Source organism: Podarcis filfolensis (genome assembly GCF_964270895.1).
Source record: "Podarcis filfolensis genome assembly, chromosome: 11".
Taxonomy (NCBI): domain Eukaryota; kingdom Metazoa; phylum Chordata; class Lepidosauria; order Squamata; family Lacertidae; genus Podarcis; species Podarcis filfolensis.
In genome coordinates this window covers 10,994,660-11,016,035 of record NC_139613.1, presented here as the reverse complement: position 1 = coordinate 11,016,035, position 21,376 = coordinate 10,994,660, and the positions used below count along the sequence as shown (strand labels likewise).

The 21,376-nt window shown below is 47.3% G+C and overlaps 1 protein-coding gene across 1 annotated transcript in view; it reads right to left on the bottom strand.

Annotated features, from left to right (window-relative positions):
* ME2 (malic enzyme 2) overlaps window positions 1-8,861 on the bottom strand; it is a 42,777-nt gene extending 33,916 nt beyond the window's left edge. The window contains exon 1 of the mRNA XM_083575699.1: window positions 8,703-8,861. The gene's annotated coding sequence lies outside the window, so the exon portion shown is untranslated. The remainder of the gene's footprint in view (window positions 1-8,702) is intronic.
* Window positions 8,862-21,376: the final 12,515 nt, after the last annotated feature.

The window sequence follows — 21,376 nt, the reverse complement described above, 5'->3', positions numbered from 1 at the left end:
CACCTTCAAATATATTTAGCCATGATACAAAGCCAACAGAAGGTACTCCTCCCAACAAATTAATTTACCTGTCTCCAGTTAATGAGCAACCTGTGGAACCGGATTGCTCTCCCGTTGCAGGAGGAGGAACAAATGAAATATGATACAAGTGTCATCTGGCCCCGGTACAATCTAATTAGCCATTACTTATTCTCTCCCGAACTCTGTCCTTGAACTCATAATTTAAAATAAATGCCGATTAAACCATAATGAATTCGGACTTTCGACTTGTCCTTCAAATTAATTTCTTAATTTAGTTTTTCAACACAAGGAGAACACACACATTGGTTTGTTTGCTTTTTAAAATTTCTTTTTGCCAAGGGTAAGAATAGTTGCCCCGGTGCTTTAAACCATGGGGGCAAGCAGGAGTTGGGAGAATGAGGTAGGGTGGGGGAAATGAGGCAGGGCACTTGCCAAGCCCCTGCTCACCTAGGGGCTACTGCTAATCGCCCCAGGTGAGCGTGTGAATATGAGCGTGCAAGGTTGAGTCAAGTGTGCCACATACCAGCTTGGCAAAACAAGGACATCTTGCAGTGGTTTCAGGCTTAGGGCTCACCCACAAAGCCCAAGAGATTTTTTCCCCACTTGTCCTGTGCTGTCTACGCATGAGTCCAAGTAGTTTTTCATTTGTCACACAGTTTTCTCTTAGAAAACCCGCTATTTACTGCTGAAGCGGAACAAGCTGCTATCCGCAGAAAAACCAATTAATGTTTTGACCAATTAATGTGTGGATTTCATGCTCTTTATTCAGCTCATAGTAGTGAGGAATGGAAGTTCCCCGAAATGTCTGCTTTATATACAGTGGTACCTCAGGTTAAGTACTTAATTCGTTCCGGAGGTCCGTTCTTAACCTGAAACTGTTCTTAACCTGAAGCACCACTTTAGCTAATGGGGCCTCCTGCTGCCGCCACACCACCAGAACACGATTTCTGTTCTCATCCTGAAGCAAAGTTCTTAACCTGAAGCACTATTTCTGAGTTAGTGGAGTCTGTAACCTGAAGCGAATGTAACCTGAAGCGTATGTAACCCGAGGTACCACTGTACATTATTTACACAATGGGCCCCAGGTGATTGGCTAATTCTGGGATTCTCCTGTAGGCCAATCAGATTGCGGATTCACTTCTACCTAGAGTTGGATTGGGTGGCTCCTCCGGACCAATCAGACTGCTGCATTCTGAATCCTATTGTTCTAGGGCCAATCAGACTGCTGCATTCTGGATCCTATTCAACTCAGTATATAACATGTTTATTCTGATTCAGCGGTGAACAGCGGGTTTTCCCGGGGTGGGGGGGAGCAGTGGGACAAGCAGAAGTGGGGGCGACCACTTAACTATCACTAATGTGGTCACTTACTCCACACAAAGCACTGGCGCAGCTTTCCTGGGGGAGGAATCCTCAGCAAACAGGTAAGTAGGAGGTAAGTTGAAAAGCCACAGCAGTTCAGACAAGGAGGAAATCAGAAAGATGTGGACTTGGCAAGCCACGGATGCAGGGGGAAGCGATGATTTGAAAAGGGATACAGCTGCGATTGAATCCCCTTCAATGTTTTTGTTTTTGGGGGAAGGGGAGTAAATGCAATTGTGGCAAACCAAGGATGCAGAAGGGAGCCATGGTGCTGGGACAGGGGGAATCATAGAGTTGGGAAAGACCCCAAGAATCCATCTAGTCCAACCCCTTGCAATGCAGGAATATCAGCTAAAGCATCCATGACAGATGTCCACTGAACCTCTGCTGGAAAACCTCCAACGAAGGGGAGTCTACCACATAGCTGTCAACTTACAGATTTGAAAATAAGGGAGCAGCAGCCTCGAAAATAAGGGATCAGCAGCCAAAATAAGGGATTTTCCGGGCACAGGTATGTTCAACTTCTGAGCCCCTCCAAGCCAAAGGCAGAAAGCCCAGCCAGCAGCCAAATGAAGCCTCATCAATAAGGGACAGCAGCAGGACATGGCACTGGGATAAGGGACTGTCCCACCAAATAAGGGACGCTTGACAGCTATGGTCTACCACCTCCTGAGGGAGACCGTTCCACTGTCAAACAGCTCTTGCTGTCAGAAAGTTGTTCCTGTTGTTTAGTCCTGTTGTTCAGTCCAAATCTCCTTTCTTGTAACTTGAAGCCATTGGTTCAAATCCTACCCTCCAGAGGAGGAGTAAACAAGCTTGCTCCATCTTCCATAGGACAGCCCTTGAGATATTTGAAGATGGCTATCATATCATATCATATCATATGCGGCAGCTAGACTGGTGAACTGGGAGTGGCGGCTGAGACCATATAACACTGGTCCTGAAAGATCTTCCTTGGCTCCCAGTGCATTTCAGAGCAAAATTCAAAGTGTTGGTGCTGACCTTGAAAGCCCTAAACGGCCTCGGCCCAGTATACCTGAAGGAGTGTCTCCACCCCCATCGTTCTGCCCGGACACTGAGGTCCAGCGCCGAGGGCCTTCTGGTGGTTCTCTCACTGCGAGGAGGAGGTTACAGGGAACCAGGCAGAGGGCCTTCTCGGTAGTGGCACCCACCCTGTGGAACTGGTGACAGACATGATTCTCCTCCTTCCCATTTTATCTTCACAACAATCCTGTGAGGTCGGGTAGCTCAGATACGTTAGCTGGCCCAAGGTCGCCCAGTAATCAACCTTGATGGCTGACTGGGGACCTGTACCCTGGGATGCTAGTTCTACCCAGAGTAAACCCATAGGTCACAAAGAAGGTGCATTAATTTCAACGGGATTACTCTGAGCAGGGCTTAGCAGGTTCGTTAAGACAGAGGTTGGCTTCCTACAGTTCCCTGCCTGATTCTCACACCCATTTTTTTCCTTGACAGATGTGATTTCCATTCAATCAAACCAGAGGCACCAATGGCTTTCCCCCGCCTAATTGCATTACCCATCTCGATTTCACACAGCCAATAATTTTTGGTATCTGGAAGACGGCATTTCTCTGAGTCACGGACGATTGTTGGTTTCTGAGGGGAAACCTCTTATCAGAAGGGCAGCCGGCCAGTTCAAACTAATCGTTAGCACTGTACAAAGGCGCTTATCTAGGGAGCAAATGTTTCCCATCAGTGGGACCCAGTGTACACTGATGTTGCATTTCAATCTCTTTTTGGTTTATTGTTAGTTTGAGCTTTTCCAAATTATTGTTGTTAATTCTTGTTCTCTTCTTATTTTATCTGCAAGCTGCCTTGAGTCCCTGTCAGGGGGGAAGGGAAGGCATAGCTAAATATATTCTATTTTTGCAATAATATTTCTTATTGATAAAATCATTGTTTTATATTATCTGTAAACCACTGACAGGTTTATTGTTGTTTTTTTACTATCAAGAAGTGTATAAATTCCATGAAATAAATAAATATTAGAGCCAGCTGATGCATTTACATTATTCGTCTCCAGCCAGCCCCTAACACTCAGGGGTAGTTATCATTAACATTTTTTTCAAAAAAGAAAATGAAGGCGGGGGCACGAGAGAGTACATTTCTGACGATCAATCATCAAATGACTTATATCTGTGGAATACAGTTTATTTACACTGCAATATTGCAAACAGTTTGCCCAACAATTTATAATAACAACTCAACAATGTGGAAGGTACTGTGTCATTAAATCTCCAAAGGAAGGTTTGGATAACAGCCCGGATTGGAAGGATTAACGACTTGGGGGTTGCTGCGTCATGAAACCTCAGATAACAGACTTGGACAACAGCCCGGACTGGAATGGAGTCAGGGGAAGCTGTGCTGGCAAATAGACAGTTGGAAAAATATACAGACACAGATAAAGCTGTATTCGATGGACGAAAGGATATATGATTCCTGACACGATTGAGAATCGTAGAGACAGAGACAGAGAACTTTAAAGCGTTAAAATCGGGATGTGGAAAATATGAAAACAAGGAGGAGAGGCAGGACTGAGATTTGGAGATATGCTTCAGAAGTCCAGACTATGGGGAGCCCTGAAAAATTAATAATTACAATTTGGATTGTAATTTGGACTTTTTTATTTTAGTTTTTTGTTTTAATTGGATTACGATTGGATAAGTTGATTGGATGTTTTTTATTGGAAAATTAATAAAAATGATTAAAAAAAGAATGTACATTTCTTCTGAATTAAAAAAAAAAGTTATTCAAAAGCAGTCAAAGCAATGTTTACACGAAACATGGGGGAAAGTGGACGGCTCAAAGATGTAAATTTTATTTTTCTGAGCTGGGCTAGTTCCCACACACATTGACACATACCCTCCATCAACACAAGCGAGAGGCAAATTCCAGCCAGGCAAAAACACTCCAGGAGGGTGCAAAGTCAGGCCAGCAAAATGCACGGGCTGGGAAGCGGGTCTGCAATGGGGAGAGAAGTTTGAGCGCTGGGCTAGGACCTGGGAGACCAAGGTTCGAATCCCCACTCAGTCATGAAGTTCACTGGGTGAACTTGGGACGGTCCCTGACTCTCAGCCTAGCCTACCTCACAGGGTTGCTGTTAGGAGGATAAAATGGGGAGTGGGGAGGAGAATGCACACCATCTAAACATAGAAATAGAATAAGCAGAGAGGTCTATGCCGAGAGGGAGCATTCCATTGGGCCTCAGCGGAAGAAAATAAGAAAAGCAACAGGAGATCGCCTAGACTTAGGCCCATTCACCTCCATTGAGTCACATGCTGCCAAGACCACATAACACCGGTCTTGAAAGACCTACATTGGCTCCCAGTACACTTCCGAGCACAATTCAAAGTGTTGGTGCTGACCTTTAAAGCCCTAAATGGCCTCGGTCCAGTATACCTGAAGAAGCGTCTCCACCCCCATCGTTCTGCCTGGACACTAAGGTCCAGCGCCGAGGGCCTATTGGTGGGTTCCCTCGCTGCAAGAAGCCAAGTTACAGGGAACCAGGCAGAGGGCCTTCTCGGTAGTGGCACCCACCCTGTGGAACGCCCTCCCACCAGAAGTCAAAGAGAACAACAACTACCAGACTTTTAGAAGACATCTGAAGGCAGCCCTGTTTAGGGAAGCTTTTAATGTTTGATGCATTACTGTATTTTAATATTGTGTTGGAAGCCGCCCAGAGTGGCTGGGGAAACCCAGCCAGATGAGCGGGATATAAATAATAAATTATTATTATTATTATTATTATTATTATTATTATTATTATTATTATTATTATATCCATCCTGCTTATGGATAAAGCAGAGGTGTCTGTTTTTATTTTCACCAGAACTATTAGGGGGAAAGTGCTTCAGGTAATGAGGCACCATTTGGATGGACAGGGGAAAGGGCTTCACTAAGATGGTAAATCCATGTTATTGGCCAAACCACTTCAGGCTCCGTGTGGGGGCTCACAAAACGGAACACTCCTCCATGCAAATCCTTCCTTGCATATAGAAACCTAGCATGTCAGGAGAAGAGGAACCCATTTCCTTGAGCATACGGAACTCCCTGCATTCTGAAAACTAGGAGATAGGGGAGCCTTTCTCCTTGACATGCTAGCTTTCTATGGGGAGGATTATTTTCTTTTTTAAAAAGGATCACAAGGGCCTCCAAGCTGCAGTCCAAAGTAAGAAAGAGCAGAGACCTTGTACAGGATTAGACCTCATCCAAAGGCATGAGGACCATTAAAAAGAAGGACTTTATGCTCCTTAGAACGAGCAAGATGAATCACAGTACTAAGTGTCTGCTCTTTTTGTGGAAATAGCCAGACCTTTTTATAAGCTTGAGACAGAACAGCTCATGCTAGATTGGCTCGCCGCTTTAGCAGAGATAAAACAGGCTATAATTCATTAAGCTGGGCAAGTTCCAGGTACAAATTGATTGATGCATTATGCCTCTGCTTCAAACAAATAGACACTGCCTCTGCATATTAGATTTCAGAATCAGTTAATTCTTCACATTTTTGTCCCGCAGGAAAAAAGTGAAGACATTTACGTTAGATGTTACAGACATATTGATGCAATTATCTTGCTCAAGATGATGACTACATCAAAAATATATAATGTACTGGAGTGCAGTGAGCAACCACATATTTTCAGGTGGTCCTAAATAATCTACTTTGGACTTCTTGACTTTATAGACAGAGTAGCAAAATTGGAAACACGTTAATGCCCGTTTTTAATAGTTTGTTTCTAGACCTGTAGTTAAAGCCTCCTAATAGTGTAAATAGTAAAAGTAGGCATACAGTATTTAATTCCTTTGCCTGTGTATGAAACGGAGAGCATCACAGAGACACAGAAAAGAAACTTCAAAGTGGCACTTCTGTGGCAAGCAAAACACATCTACAGCCAGCCAGGGAAGAAAGCTTGTTCAAACTAGAAGCGAGTTTTAGTTTTGCTCCTTTCAGGGATGAAGGAGTATGTAAGTATGTGATGCAACTGTCTAAGAAGGGACTATTTAACATTGTCTCTCTACTTTATTTCCTGCTAATGGTAGATCTTAGGATTTCATAATGCTAAAAAAAGAGAACCTACCTCATCCCATGACAAGCTGCACTCCATTCCCAACAACAGGGGAATTTAAAGACCACATATCAAACATAGTTTGTCCTAGCATTTTTGTGTGCTTTGTTTTACAAACTGTGGACATGGAACCATTTTCCAGCTGTGTGGAACTCCGCTTTTGTCGTGATACACAAGGCCATAAAAACTTATCGATTCACTGCTGCTTTCTTGTGATTAAGGCTCTTAACAGGCCTGCTGCAGTTCAGCTATTGATTTTGACCCTGAAAGGCAGGTTATGCACATTTTAAATAAATAAACAATAACCTGCAAAGGAAAGTGGAAGACCAGTGCGTGAAGTGGGTGGGGTTTTCAACCTCTCCCCTCATACCCCTGCTGCTAAAAAGCTGCTTAATTTGGCCTGCAAAAGAACCTTTTGCATTTTATAACACAGAGCAGAAAAGGATGAGGACAGACAACACACAACTAAGTTCTCATGGCTATTTTCCCCCCATTGCGCTAATTTTCAGGGACTTATGAAAGAAACTGAAGAGAAGGCACTTGTCACTGTGGGTATGTTTGTTATACCCCTCCACCACATAAAATGCAGTAAGATTGACAGCTCCAAGCCCAATACTACAATGCAGAATTTTCCTTGCAGCAGTATCTCACAGGACATTTACAGTGCTCTGGAATACATAAGCAGGTGGCAGAAGCCAAAGTACGGTACTCTACATGCAAAGATGTGCACATGGCAGGTGGCTCTAGCAAGTGAGCCACTGAGTATATTACAAGGAACAGATTGAACACTATAGAAAATACCACAGCCACCAGTCCACCTGCTATGGAGAGACATTCCTGTGTTCTGCGTATGTCCCTCCAAACTAAGGAAATGATTTTATACAACAGAAAGCAAAAGTCACTCTGGCTGTGCTGACAGCACGAGTGGTCTTTATTTGCAGCAATTAAAGGTGGAATGGAAAATAATATTCCAGTGAACCACAAGCAAAGAAAGGATAAGGAAAAAAGAGTCAAGAATTAACCATCAATTAGTTGTTGCTATTTCTGCAGTTTACGTGATAAACTTACAAGGAACATTTTGTTATTTCTATTCTGGTCCCCTTTCTATGGCCCATTAGAATGGGATTTTTCTTTCTCTCTTCGCTGCTGCAAGCTCTAAGTGACGTTTTGGCTCTACATATGTCAAAGTCACTGCAAAAGAAATCTGCGATCAAACCCAGAGTGAAAATGTTTGCTTCCGAGTCTGAAATCTTCACTTCCTGACTTTTACGGTTGAGAAGAGAGAGGTTCACTTCAGGCCAAGAGCTGACACACAAAATGGCTTTGCTCTAAGGGCTGGACGTGCAGCAATAAGGATGACTAGTTTTAAAGCTCAACTACCATCAGATTTTAGCTTGAAGGTTTAGCTACCCTTCCGGATAAGTTTCCTTCACCACACAGCCCTGCCTCTTTATTGACAAGTCTTCACTAAAGTGAAGGTTTTTTGCAAATATGCTCTCACTTGCTTTTATAACACACACACTTGATTTCGGACAGCTTGTTTCCTTCAAAATAAAACCGTAAACACTGTCCCAAGCAGATTGTGCTGTCCCAAGGAACCTTGCCAGATACCAGTAAGCAGCCTGCAGGAATGCAAACCATCTCAACTGTTGGAAGTAATGATTTGCAAACAGAGGACTGCGAAAAATAAATCGGATATGGATCTGAGCAGGAGAGGGGCTCGACCTGCCCAAGCGAAAAATCTGTTTGATCTAATTTCTAAAGCCAAATTGTTTTTAGGAGATCACCACCCCACAGCATGGATGCTTAACAGTCTACCTAAAGACACACAATTCTACCCGCATCCTAAATCACTCAACAGAGGGCCTGCGGAGAAGCACTATTTCCCAAGCAAGTTTCAAAATGCTATTTGAAACAGGGTGACCCATCCAGCGGCCACTGCTATGATGAATTATTATTATTATTATTAATTATATTATAATATAATAATTAATAATAGTAATACCAGCTTGAGCTGCAGTTTAATTATGAATTTGCCCACAGCAAACACACACACATACATGAAGAGTATATGTATATATGTAAAGGTACATTGAGAGTCTAAAAGACAGGTCCCGGGAGGGAAAGGGACTGAACTGAAAAGCAACCAGGAAGAAAATAAAATGAATATGACTACAAAGGGCAACCATAAGAAACCCAGGTTGTAGATTTTAATAAAAGTGCGAAATAGTTTACCAGGCAAGTGGCTGCCGACACCTTCTGCTCTTCGTCGCAGCGCTATGTGATGCTATTCCACCATCTAACCCCTCTGCCAAGCCCACGATCCTCCTGCAGGCCCCGGGAGTGAATGAAGCACGCAAGCCGAAGTCAGGGAGCGACACCCTGGGGGGCGGGTCTTCCCTCGCTGAGCGACATCGCAGCCCGACCAATGAAAGGCGTAGGCGAGTAGAAAGCCGGGAGCGGCCGCCAGCCAATGGTGCTTCCGCAGCTCGGTCCCGCCGCTCTCGCCGTGGAACCACGGAAGGCGGAAGGGAGGGGATGCGGAGGGGCTTATTTGAATTATGCTGATAAGCTGGCCGGAGCAGCCAATCAGAGCGCTCTCGTAAGGATAAAGCATCTTCAGAAGGACCACCGCGCCGGGATGCAGAGGAAAACTTCTGGCTGGGGAGATGATGGCGGACTTGGGAGGCAAGGAAAGCGACGCGAGGCTGGTGGGTGCGGCTTGGCCAGCCGGCGCTGATTTAAAGGGAAAGTCTATGGGAGAGTTCGCACGAGCGTTTGGCGGTCACCTGAAATTCCTCCACGTGTTGCTGGCCACCTGTGGCCAAGCAAATACATATTTTGTTGACAGGGCTTTTTTCAGCAGGGACTCACCAGAACTCAGTTCCGGCACCTCTCAGGTGGACATCATTGCCATTATAAGAGAACAAGGGAGGCTTTCATTTTGAGTTCCGGCACCTCTTTTTCCAGAAAAATAGCACTGATTGGAACCCAGGTGGCACTGTGGGTTAAACCACAGAGCCTAGGACTTTCTGATCAGAAGGTCAGCAGTTCAAATCCCCAAGACGGGGTGAGCTCCCTTTGCTCGGTCCCTGCTCCTGCCAACCTAGCAGTTCGAAAGCATGTCAAAGTGCAAGTAGATAAATAGGTACCGCTCCGGCGGGAAGGTAAATGGCATTTCTGTGCGCTGCTCTGGTTCGCCAGAAGCGGCTTAGTCATGCTGGCCACATGACCCGGAAGCTGTACGCCGGCTCCCTCAGCTAATAAAGCGAGATGAGCGCTGCAGCCCCAGAGTCGGTCACAACTGGACCTAATGGTCAGGGGTCCCTTTACCTTTAGCACTGATTGTTTACATTTATATCCAACCTTTTTCTCCAAGGAGCTCAATATGTTTACACTTCTCCTCCTCCTCCTCATTTGATTCTCACTACAACTCTGTGAGGTAGGTAGTTTTATTTTATTACATTTATGCACCACCCTTCATCCGAGAAATACAGGACAGTTTACAATGTAGAAACACAAAGATACATAACGTAATGAAAAACAAAACAATAACACCTCCTCCCGCACACACATAAGACACATTTATTAATGTAAGCTGCCAAATGTCCAAACCGATAGGAGGTTTATCCTTCCAGCCTTACATGTTTGTACACACCAGAGCTTGGTAAATATGGACACCTCTCCAGGTGAATAGAGAGGAGGTGGGTGTAAAGGGTATGACAAAACAATAGTTGTGTGAAATATACTCAGAGTCGCAAAGTGATTTCATGCTCTTTATTCAGCTCATAGTGGTGAGGAGGAATGAATGAAAGTCCCCTCAAGGTATCTGCTTTATATACATTATTTACACAATGGGCTGCACATGATTGGCTAATTCCGGAATTCTACTGTAAGCCAATCAGGTTGTGGATTCACTTCTATCTGGAGCATGATTGGGTGGTTCCTGCCAACCAATCATATTGCTGCATTGTTCTAGGACCAATCTGACTGCTGCATTCTGAATCCTATTGTTCTAGGACCAATCAGACTGCTGCAGTTTGGATCCTATTCAACTCAGTACATAACACCCCTCCCCTCTAAGTTCCAGTCCTGCCCGGGAGGTCGCATTCATAGTCCTCGAGGTACGCCGGTGGCCTACGTGTGCGTTGCGGCCTGGGGTGTTCCCTGGTCCGGGGTTCAGGTTCTGGCTCATGTTCCAAGGATGCTGGCTGTGATGGGCCTGTCTGGTCTGGTGCAACCGGCTCGCTCAGTCGTGGTTCTGGTTCCGGTGTCCTTTTGGCTTCGCGGGTCCTCTCTGTATTTACTGATTCTGCCTCTCCTGCTGGCCCCTCCTGCTCTATGGGCCTCACTGCCCCTCTGTTCCCTTGGGACTCCTCTGACCTTTCCTCCTCCTGGTTTTCTCCCGGGAATCGTCGCCGTATCTGGTCGCAGTGGCGGCGCCAGCATTGCCCCCCATCCGTTAGCACCTCGTACGACACGGGACCAGTGACCCTGGTGACTGTGGCGGGTACCCATGCTGGGCCTGCCCCAAAATTCTTTGCGTACACTGGGTCCTGGGCCTCGAAGGTCCAGGGGTTCCTGCCTTCCCCCACCACTACCTCATCCTGAGCTCTATCGGGGTGAAGGCGGTCCAATCTGATTGCAAGGCGCCGACCCATTAGTAGTTCAGCGGGGCTCCGGCCAGTCGTTGAGCTGGGGGTGCTGTGTTGTGCTAGGAGGAATGTGGCAAGGCGGTACTCCCAATCCCCTTGCGTCATGCGGCGAAGGGTGTCCTTGGTGGTCCGCACCATGCGTTCTGCTTGGCCATTGGTGGCAGGGTGGAATGGCGCCGAACGGATGTGGCGGATGGCGTTCTGCGCTGTGAAGGTTTGGAATTCTCCTGACGTAAATGCAGTCCCGTTGTCTGAGACGAGAGTGTCAGGGAGCCCGTGGGTTGCAAACAGCCTGCGTAGTACCCGGATGGCTGCGGACGTAGAAGTGGACGGTACCAGTGCGACTTCCAGCCATTTGGTGTAGGAGTCCACCACTATGAAGAATGTTTTCCCCTGAAAGGGGCCAGCGAAGTCCACATGCAGGCGTGACCATGGTGCTCGGGCGGACTCCCAGGACTGGACTGGGGCCCTTGGGGGATCTGGGCGGGATTCTTGGCAGGCCTGGCAGTGTTTGACCCAGGCCTCTATCTCTCCGTCGATCCCCGGCCACCACACATAACTCCTGGCAAGGGCCTTCATTCTTACTACCCCTGGGTGTGTCTCGTGTAGGGCTGTGAGGACCCTTTTGCGGAGGGGCTGGGGAACAACGACCCTGCTTCCCCATAACAGGCACCCCTTGTGGGCTGACAGTTCATGTTTGCGGGTTGTGTAGCCGGCGAATTCTGGCCCGGGGCTGCTGCTGGGCCATCCCCTCCACACCCAGTCCAGGACGCGGGAGATGACCCTATCTTTCTTGGAATGGTGTGCAACTTCTTGTGCCTGAATGGGGCGGTCGGGAAGCAGCTCCAGGCTCATAACCTCTTGTGCAGGTGCTGGGTCGGGGCCTGTTTCCGGTAGTGGTAGCCTGCTGAGGGCGTCCGCATGGCCCATCGCCTTCCCAGGGCGGTGAATCAGTGCATACTGGTAGCTGGCAAGGAAAATTGACCACCTGAGGACACGAGGAGACAGCACTTGGGGGGTCTGCTTTTCGGAGGCAAACAAGCCAAGCAAGGGCTTGTGGTCAGTCACCACGGTGAAGGGCCGCCCGTACAAGAAATCATGGAATTTTTTTACTCCCTTCACGATTGCCAGACCCTCCTTGTCGATTTGCGAGTAGTTCCGCTCGGTTGCGTTGAGTGTCTGGGAAAAGTATGCCACCGGTACCTCTCTTCCATCCGGGAGTTGGTGTCCCAGGACAGCGCCAATGCCATAGGGTGAGGCGTCGCATGCTAGCACCACCGGCAGCCTCTCGTCGAAGTGTGCCAAGACCGAGTTTGAGACAAGCAAGTCCTTGACTGCCTGGAATGCGGCCTCCTGGCGCTGGCCCCACACCCAAGGGGCCCGCTTGTCCAGGAGTCTGTGTAGGGGCTCCGCTACCGCCGCCTTGTGGGGAAGGAAGGAATGGTAAAAGTTCAATAGTCCCAAGAAGGCCTGAAGTTCAGTCTTGTTCTTGGGCGCTGGGGCATCACAAATGGCCCGTACCTTGTCCCCAGTCGGGTGGACCCCTTCTGCGTCCACCATAAATCCCAGAAAGTCCACCTGAGGCACTCCTAGTAGACATTTTTCCCGCTTCACCTTGAGACCCGCCGTCTGGAAACGGTGCAGAACGGTGCGGAGGCGGTCCTCAACTCCTCTGGTGTGGGCCCGGCAATCAACACATCATCGAAGAAGGGGGTGACGCCAGGAATCCCTTTAAGGAGAGAGTCCATTAGATTCTGGAATATGCCTGGTGCCACGCTGACACCGAATTGCAGCCGCTTTACCCTGAACGCTCCTCTGTGCGTCACAATCGTCTGTGCCTCTGCTGTGGCCTCATCTACTGGCAGTTGTTGATATGCTTGGGCCAAGTCCAGCTTGCCAAAAATTTTCGAACCAGCCAGGGTGGCAAGGACATGGCTGACCACTGGCACTGGGTATGCATGGGCCGTGAGGGCCTTGTTTATGGTACATTTGTAGTCTGCGCAGATGCGGACCGAACCATTCGGCTTGACGGGTGTGACGATTGGGGTTTCCCAGGGGGCATTAGGCACCGGCTCCAGCACGCCTTGCTCCACGAGTCGGTCCAATTCCTCGTCTATACGGGGTTTCAGGGCGAACGGGACCCGGCGGGCCTTGAGCCTGACTGGTCGTACTGCGGGGTCAAGCTGTAGAGCAATGGGGGGGCCCGTATACTGTCCCAATTTCCCATCAAAAACCCCCGGAAATTCCTTGCATATGGCGTCCACGTCCACTTGTAAGCTCGTGTGGTTCACCCCGGTGACGGCTAGCCCCAGTGGTCCAAACCATGCCAATCCCAGTAAGCTAATGTAGGGGCCCTTGACCACAAGCAAGTCCAGTTGCCGCGTCCGCCCTCGGTATTGCACCCTGAAGGTCCCCACCCCCATTGTGGGGACCTTACGTTTCTGGAAGTCCCGGAGGGTGAATGGGGCCGGCCTGAGTTTGGGACCCCCAGTAGGACACAGTTTCCTTAAGGTCCTTGCCGAGATTATGGATAGAGTTGAACCCGTGTCAAGCTCCATGCGGCATGGGGCCCCCTCTATGTGTACCTCTACATAAATTTTCTCTACGTTGGGGTGGGGCAACTGGTATACCTGGAAGTCCGTGAGCTCCGTCGAGTTGCCTTGGTGTGTTGGGCCCCGGGACCTGGGGCTCTTGGATTGGTCATCTGATGCCTGGCGTCGGGTGGGCCGAGCTCGACACACCCGGGCGATGTGTCCCAATTTTCTGCACTGCCTGCACTCTGCGTTGCGGAAACGGCAGGTCCTCCTCTCGTGACTGTCTCCACAGCTTGCGCAGTTCCCTGCTTCTCGTCGAGGCAGCTGTGGTATGTGGGCTGCTTGAGTGCGCTGCTGTACTCGGTGCACCTCCTCCCTGTTGGATCCTGAGTCGTCGGTGAGGTCTTCGTGGTGGACCCTCGGTTGGGACGGCTGGCTCGGCCGTGCCTCTTGCGTCGACCTCTCGGCAGCTTCCGTTGCCAGGGCCTCCTCCAGAGCGACCTGGAACGTTAGGTCCTTCTTAGCGTAGAGGCGTCGTTGCAGCTTCTCATCCTTCAGGCCACCGACGAGGCGGTCACGAAGCATGTTCTCCAGCTCTGAGAAGTTGCAGAACCGGGCAGCTTGGCGGAGAGAGGTCACAAACCCAGTTATGGTTTCCCCAGGGGCTTGCCGCTTTGCATAGAAGGCATTTCGACGAGCCACCACAGAGGGCTGTGGCGAAAAGTGCCCCTTCAGCTGTTCCATTATTGTTTTGTATGGAACAGTAGCGACGTCTTCGGGTGCAAGGAGAGCCCGGGCGATTTCAAACGTCTCCTCTCCGCAGACGCTGAAGAATATCGCCCTCTTCTTGGCGTCTTCTTCATCGGTGACCCCTTTGGCTTCTAGGAGGAAGGTGAAACGGGAGGCATACGCTTCCCAGTCTCCAGATGCTGGGTTGAACGGCGAGAAGCTGCTGTTGGTTGCCATTCTGAGTTCCTTGTGTCCCGGAGCTGAAGCCTGGATACACGGTGCGAGGCAGCGGTGCGGCAGGTGGCGGTGCTGCGGTGCTGTGTGTGGCAGTCAGCTCAGCGGGATCCCACCTTCGTCGCCAGTGAAATATACTCAGAGTCGCAAAGTGATTTCATGCTCTTTATTCAGCTCATAGTGGTGAGGAGGAATGAATGAAAGTCCCCTCAAGGTATCTGCTTTATATACATTATTTACACAATGGGCTGCACATGATTGGCTAATTCCGGAATTCTACTGTAAGCCAATCAGGTTGTGGATTCACTTCTATCTGGAGCATGATTGGGTGGTTCCTGCCAACCAATCATATTGCTGCATTGTTCTAGGACCAATCTGACTGCTGCATTCTGAATCCTATTGTTCTAGGACCAATCAGACTGCTGCAGTTTGGATCCTATTCAACTCAGTACATAACATTGTGTAACAGGCAGCAGCAGAGAGAGATAGCTTGGGATTGACTGAGGGCACCTAGAGATGCATGACTGTGGCCATATTCACACCATTTAAAGCACTATGATACCACTTTTAAAGCACTATGATATCACTTTGAACAGTCATGGCTTCTCCAAAGGATATTGGGAGCTGCTGCAGTTTGTTAAGGGTGCTGAGAATTGCTAGGAGGCCCTTATTTCCTCCACAGATACAATTTCCAGAGCGGCTTAACTATCAATCCCGCGTCACAGTGAAATTTAAGTTCTGTGAGGGACAGGGCTGACTGTCTTGGGAGACAATGGAGGAGTGCACCTCTCGCGGATGACATCAAATCGTTGAAAGGTTGCAGCACCTGCTGTGGGTATAGAGACAGATACTGGAGGGACATATTGTATTGCATCTGGGGCAGATGATGGTGTCCAGTTGTGCTGCTGCAGATACACCATGGGCTTTCTTCTCTCTGCACCCAGCAGTCGTTCCTCCTCTGGTCTCTGCTATGGCTACATGGCCTGACTGCAGTGGCGTAGCGTGGGGGGTGCAGGGGGGCCGGCCGCAACATCTGGGGGGGGCGCGCTCGCACTTGCAGCTCTCTGCCCCTACCTGGCTCACTCGGGTTGTTGTTGTTGTTTAGTCGTTTAGTCGAGTCCGACTCTTCGTGACCCCATGGACCAGAGCACGCCAGGCACTCCTGTCTTCCACTGCCTCCCGCAGTTTGGTCAGACTCATGTTTGTGGCTTCGAGAACACTGTCCAACCATCTCGTCCTCTGTCATCCCCTTCTCCTTGTGCCCTCCATCTTTCCCAACATCAGAGTCTTTTCCAGGGAGTCTTCTCTTCTCAGGAGATGGCCAAAGTATTGGAGCCTCAGCTTCAGGATCTGTCCTTCCAGTGAGCACTCAGGGCTGATTTCCTTAAGAATGGATACGTTTGATCTTCTTGCAGTCCATGGGACTCTCAAGAGACTCCTCCAGCACCATAATTCAAAAGCATCAATTCTTCGGCGATCGGCCTTCTTGATGGTCCAGCTCTCACTTCCATACATCACTACTGGGAAAACCATGGCTTTAACTATACGGACCTTTGTTGGCAAGGTGATGTCTCTGCTTTTTAAGACGCTGTCTAGGTTTGCCATCGCCTTTCTCCCAAGGAGCAGGCGTCTTTTAATTTCATGACTGCTGTCACCATCTGCAGTGATCATGGAGCCCAAGAAAGTAAAATCTCTCACTGCCTCCATTTCTTCCCCTTCTATTTGCCAGGAGGTGATGGGCCCAGTGGCCATGATCTTCGTTTTTTTGATGTTGAGCTTCAGACCATATTTTGCGCTCTCCTCTTTCACCCTCCTTAAAAGGTTCTTTAATTCCTCCTCACTTTCTGCCATCAAGGTTGTGTCATCTGCATATCTGAGGTTGTTGATATTTCTTCTGGCAATCTTAATTCCGGCTTGGGATTCATCCAGCCCAGCCTTTCGCATGATGAATTCTGCATATACCGTATTTTTTGCTCTATAAGACTCACTTTTTCCTTCCTAAAAAGTAAGAGGAAAATGTGTGTGCGTCTTATGGAGCGAATGCAGGATGTGCAGCTATCCCAGAAGCCAGAACAGCAAGAGGGATAGCTGCTTTCACTGCGCAGCCATCCCTCTTGCTGTTCTGGCTTCTGAGATTCAGAATATTTTTTTTCTTGTTTTCCTCCTCCAAAAACTAGGTGCGTCTTGTGGTCTGGTGCGTCTTATAGAGCGAAAAATACGGCAAGTTAAATAAGCAGGGAGACAATATGCAGCCTTGCCGTACTCCTTTCCCAATTTTGAACCAATCAGTTGTTCCATATCCAGTTCTAACTGTAGCTTCTTGTCCCACATAGAGATTTCTCAGGAGACAGATGAGGTGATCAGGCACTCCCATTTCTCGGGTTAGGGGGCGCAAATTACTTGCCTTGCCCCGGGTGCTGACAACCCACGCTACGCCATTGCCTGACTGTCCATCTCCAGGCACTGGTGTAGCAATTAGAGGGCATCAGTTTCACAAAAGCTCTCTTATCAGCAGCGATGTGAAGCAGTCGCTTCACTCCGATGGTAGCGTTGTTCCTGCTTGCTGTTTTCAAAGCCAACTCCTCTTGCAAAACCAAGCTGCTTTTAACCATAACCCCTTGGGAAACATGGATTGCAGATTGTGGAGATGTATGGAGAACTGCCAGAAAGCTACACAAGCAGCCCCATCTCCTGGGGCTTATTCTGATGGGAAGCATTTCCATGTAGGAGCTAGTGTGAAATCCATAGGCTGAGCTTCTCACTGTGCATCTGGGCACATGGAAGGCACACATCAAGATGCACGCACCACAGGTTAAAGACTTCCACTTTATAGCCTTCAGCACAGAATGGAATCTCATTTGATGGTAGTGAATATTACAGGTCATGCCTGAAATCTGGGCTCTGACTTCAGAAATAACCAGGGAGTGCACACAAACCAAATGATGGTTTGGAATAGGAGCCTACAGCAGATAACCAGAAGAGGGCGCTCATCAGCTTCTGTTTAATGGTATAGTTTCAAATATTTCTGTGTTGTGTTCTACGTAAATATGTGTTCTTTTCCTGGACATTAAACACAAGGAAGGGCCCTGTGTTATTCAAAAGCTTGCATATTGCATTTTGAACAGTGGCTAGTCTTAGTGAAATATACTACTTCACCGGCACTGTGATTTTAATTCAACTGGCTCCATTTCTTTTTGTTTTTATTTTACCATGTGTTCACACCCAGTGAGTTCATGGCAGAGCTGAGAATTATAACCAAATGCAGTTTCACCACCAATACACTTGTCTTATTCCATTGTGCCAGTTAAGGCAGATAGGATAGTAAAGAGTAAATGATGCCTTTGTTTGAATCCAGCTTCCACAGAACTCCTCATTGAGCCGGACTTGGGGCCCCAACCATGTGCCTTTCTATGCTGCCCCTTGCAGCCCACCCAGCTTGCAACACCTTGCAATGGGCCCATAGCAAAGGAGCATTTCCCCCCCTGCCTTTGCTCACACCTTCCACCAAAACCTGCACAACCGCCGGGACTATGGATGCGGTGCTGGCTATGCCGTTCCTTCAAGCCCCACCACTGCCAGCCAGGAGTTTAGAATTGCAGCTTAAACTCTTGATTGATACATACATACATACATACATACATACAGTATTCCTGATTCTAGTCAGAAACAATAAATACAGAAAATGGATGGAACTATGCTTTCTAAGAGCAGCACTTAAGGGATTTTGAGCACAATATCCCCCCTCCAAATGTAACCTTAATACGTTTCTAATTTGGAGTGCCAGTCTACAAATATTTACCCCCAGTTGTGCTTTTCCTTCAGATACCAGTACCACTTTTTTCTATGTCAGTTCATCTGCCAAGGTACCGGCCAGTGGTTCTCACCCTGTGGGTCCCCAGATGTTGTTGGACTACAACTCCCATCACCCCTAGCTAGCAAGGCCAGACCTCAGGGATGATGGGAGTTGTAGTCCAACAACATCTGGGGACCCACAGGGTGAGAACTGCTGCAAGCAGAGGTGAAACTAGGTTTTATTTTACCCAGGTCAAAAACCCAGTTTGACACCCCTGCCATGCACATTTGCATACACACACACGTGTCTTCAGACCATGCACTGCACTTTATTGGGGAACATCAGTAGTTATAGACAAAGTTGTCTTTAAGAAAAGCATACCTACCTGCCATTTCTGATCTTCTAACTGAGGTATCCCAATAAGCTTACAAAGAAGTGCAGGTTTCTCTGGAAAACCATTTGAAAGCCTTGCTTCATACCAAAGATATACATCTCCAAACGGAAAGCATTGTTAAATTTCCTTTATTGTTGTTGGTTACATACATGAGAAAGTCTTGGCTCATGGCTGGCTGAAAACAATCATGTGGTAAGTTTAAGAGCACTCTGTTCTTTTTAAAAGTGGTTTGATAATACTGGAATTTGAAACAATGTGAACTGATTGTGTACCAGTGGAGATCCAGAGAAAATGATAAAGTACTAAGAAACAGAGTGGTGTGGAGTTTTTCCTGATTTTTCAATGGCTTCCTCATCACAATGGCCATTTCAAAGAAACAGAATTATTTTATTAACATTCATATCCATGGTGTTAAATTTCAAGATGTATGATGACATTCAGACTTGTATGTTTAAAAGGAAATGCATATAAATAATTACTTGTGACTTGTTGTAGCTATTCATGTTGTAGTGTATAGCAGCATCAAGTCTCTTGTGATGAGAGTGCACTGTCTTTCTTTCATCCATTGAAAGGGTACAAAAGAGACATTTAAAACCTGACAGTAAAATAATACCAAATATTCAAACATCCGTTTTCCAGGTGCAAACATTTTAAACATTTAAAATGTAAGATCAGTTGCTCAGATCTTGAATCTTAGTAAGAAGGTTTTTGATGCAATTGCAAATACCAGATACTGGTCACTGGGTGGGGCTGATGACAATATTTCGTTGCTCATGCCAACACCTGCTGAGATTAAGAAAGTAAGAAAAGCCTGGTGGATCAGGCCAGTGGCCCAACTAGTTCATCATCCTGTTCTCACAGTGGCCAACCAGATACCGTATTTTTCGCTCTATAAGACGCACCAGACCACAAGACACACCTAGTTTTTAGAGGAGGAAAACAAGAAAAAAATATATTCTGAATCTCCGAAGCCAGAACAGCAAGAGGGATCGCTGTGCAGGGAAAGCAGCAATCCCTCTTGCTGTTCTGGCTTCTGGGATAGCTGCGCAGCCTGCATTCGCTCCATAAGACGCACACACATTTCCCTTTACTTTTTAGGAGGGAAAAAGTGAGTCTTATAGAGCAAAAAGTACGGTATTTGTTGGAAACTTGCAAGCAGGACCCAGACACAAGAACACTCTCCCCCTGCTGCAGTTTCCAGCAAAAGGAAGCATTTTATAAACTGCTTTTGAAACTTCTGCCTTTTAAGGGTTACACCAGTGACCACCACAATGGATATGGTTTGGCCACAGTTAATTGCTTTTAAGTCCCACTGATTTCAGTGGTAGAGACTTACAAGTGTTTAACTTTCAGCTAGAACATGAGCCTCACCATGGATACTTTTTCAACTGGTACATTGTTATGTGGGTTGACCATAGGGGATTCTCTGTTTCTCAGCTTCCAATTTGCGTTCATACAGGAACATAAGTTCTAGTGATGCAGCAGTAACCAGCTATAAGCTATTGAAAACAAACTCGGTCCACACCAACTGTCTACACAGGTGAACAGCATAAGATCAGAGACATGAACTCATGTGGAATTGCTTATTTTTCTCAAGCTGGCCGCTGGTGTGGTGTCAGATCCAACGTATAGTGAGCAAACGAAGCCAGATCTATGCTACAAACTTGGTTAGTAGTCATTCCCCCAGAGCAAGGCAATTCTCAGGGGCCAAAGTTAGGAATCTCTAACAAGGAAGTCTCAAAACTCTCAGCAATCTAAAATTCCTAGTGTTCTTTGGAGGAAGCCATAGCAGTGAAGCTGGCATAAAACAGTTATGTGGGATATTGAAGATACGTCTAGAGAGAGAATCAATATTAAAGCTCTAGTTTGCTATGAGCATTTCTTTCAATGGAACAGCGGGGCAACTTCTCCGAATAAATAAACACATAAATACGTAAAATATCTAGTGCTTTCCCTTATGGTTATGATGCTTTAAATGTTCATCAGCTTTTGATTTGTAATAATAATAATAATAATAATAATAATAATAATAATAATAATAATTTATTATTTATACCCCGCCCATCTGGCTGGGTTTCCCCAGCCACTCGGGGCGGCTTCCAACAAAACACTAAAATACAATAACCTATTAAACATTAAAAGCTTCCCTAAACAGGGCTGCCTTCAGATGTCTTCTAAAAGTTTGGTAGTTATTTTTCTCTTTGACATCTGGTGGGAGGGCGTTCCACAGGGTGGATGCCACCACCAAGAAGGCCCTCTGCCTGGTTCCCTGTAACTTGGCTTCTCGCAGTGAGGGAACCACCAGAAGGCCTTCGGCGCTGGACCTCAGTGTCCGGGCAGAACGATGGAGGTGGAGACGCTCGTTCAGGTATACTGGACCGAGACCGTTAAAGGGTTGCATAAAACCTGAAAGGAAGATTAAAAAAAAAAACTCCTGGCAAGATAAGATGCTCTGCTGTAGAGTACTAAACATTTGGGTCCCCTGCAATGCTGCGGGGCCTTGACAGGTGCTTCACAACGCCAAACCCTGGCACCAGCTCTGACAAACCAGAACCACCAGGTGGGTAGGA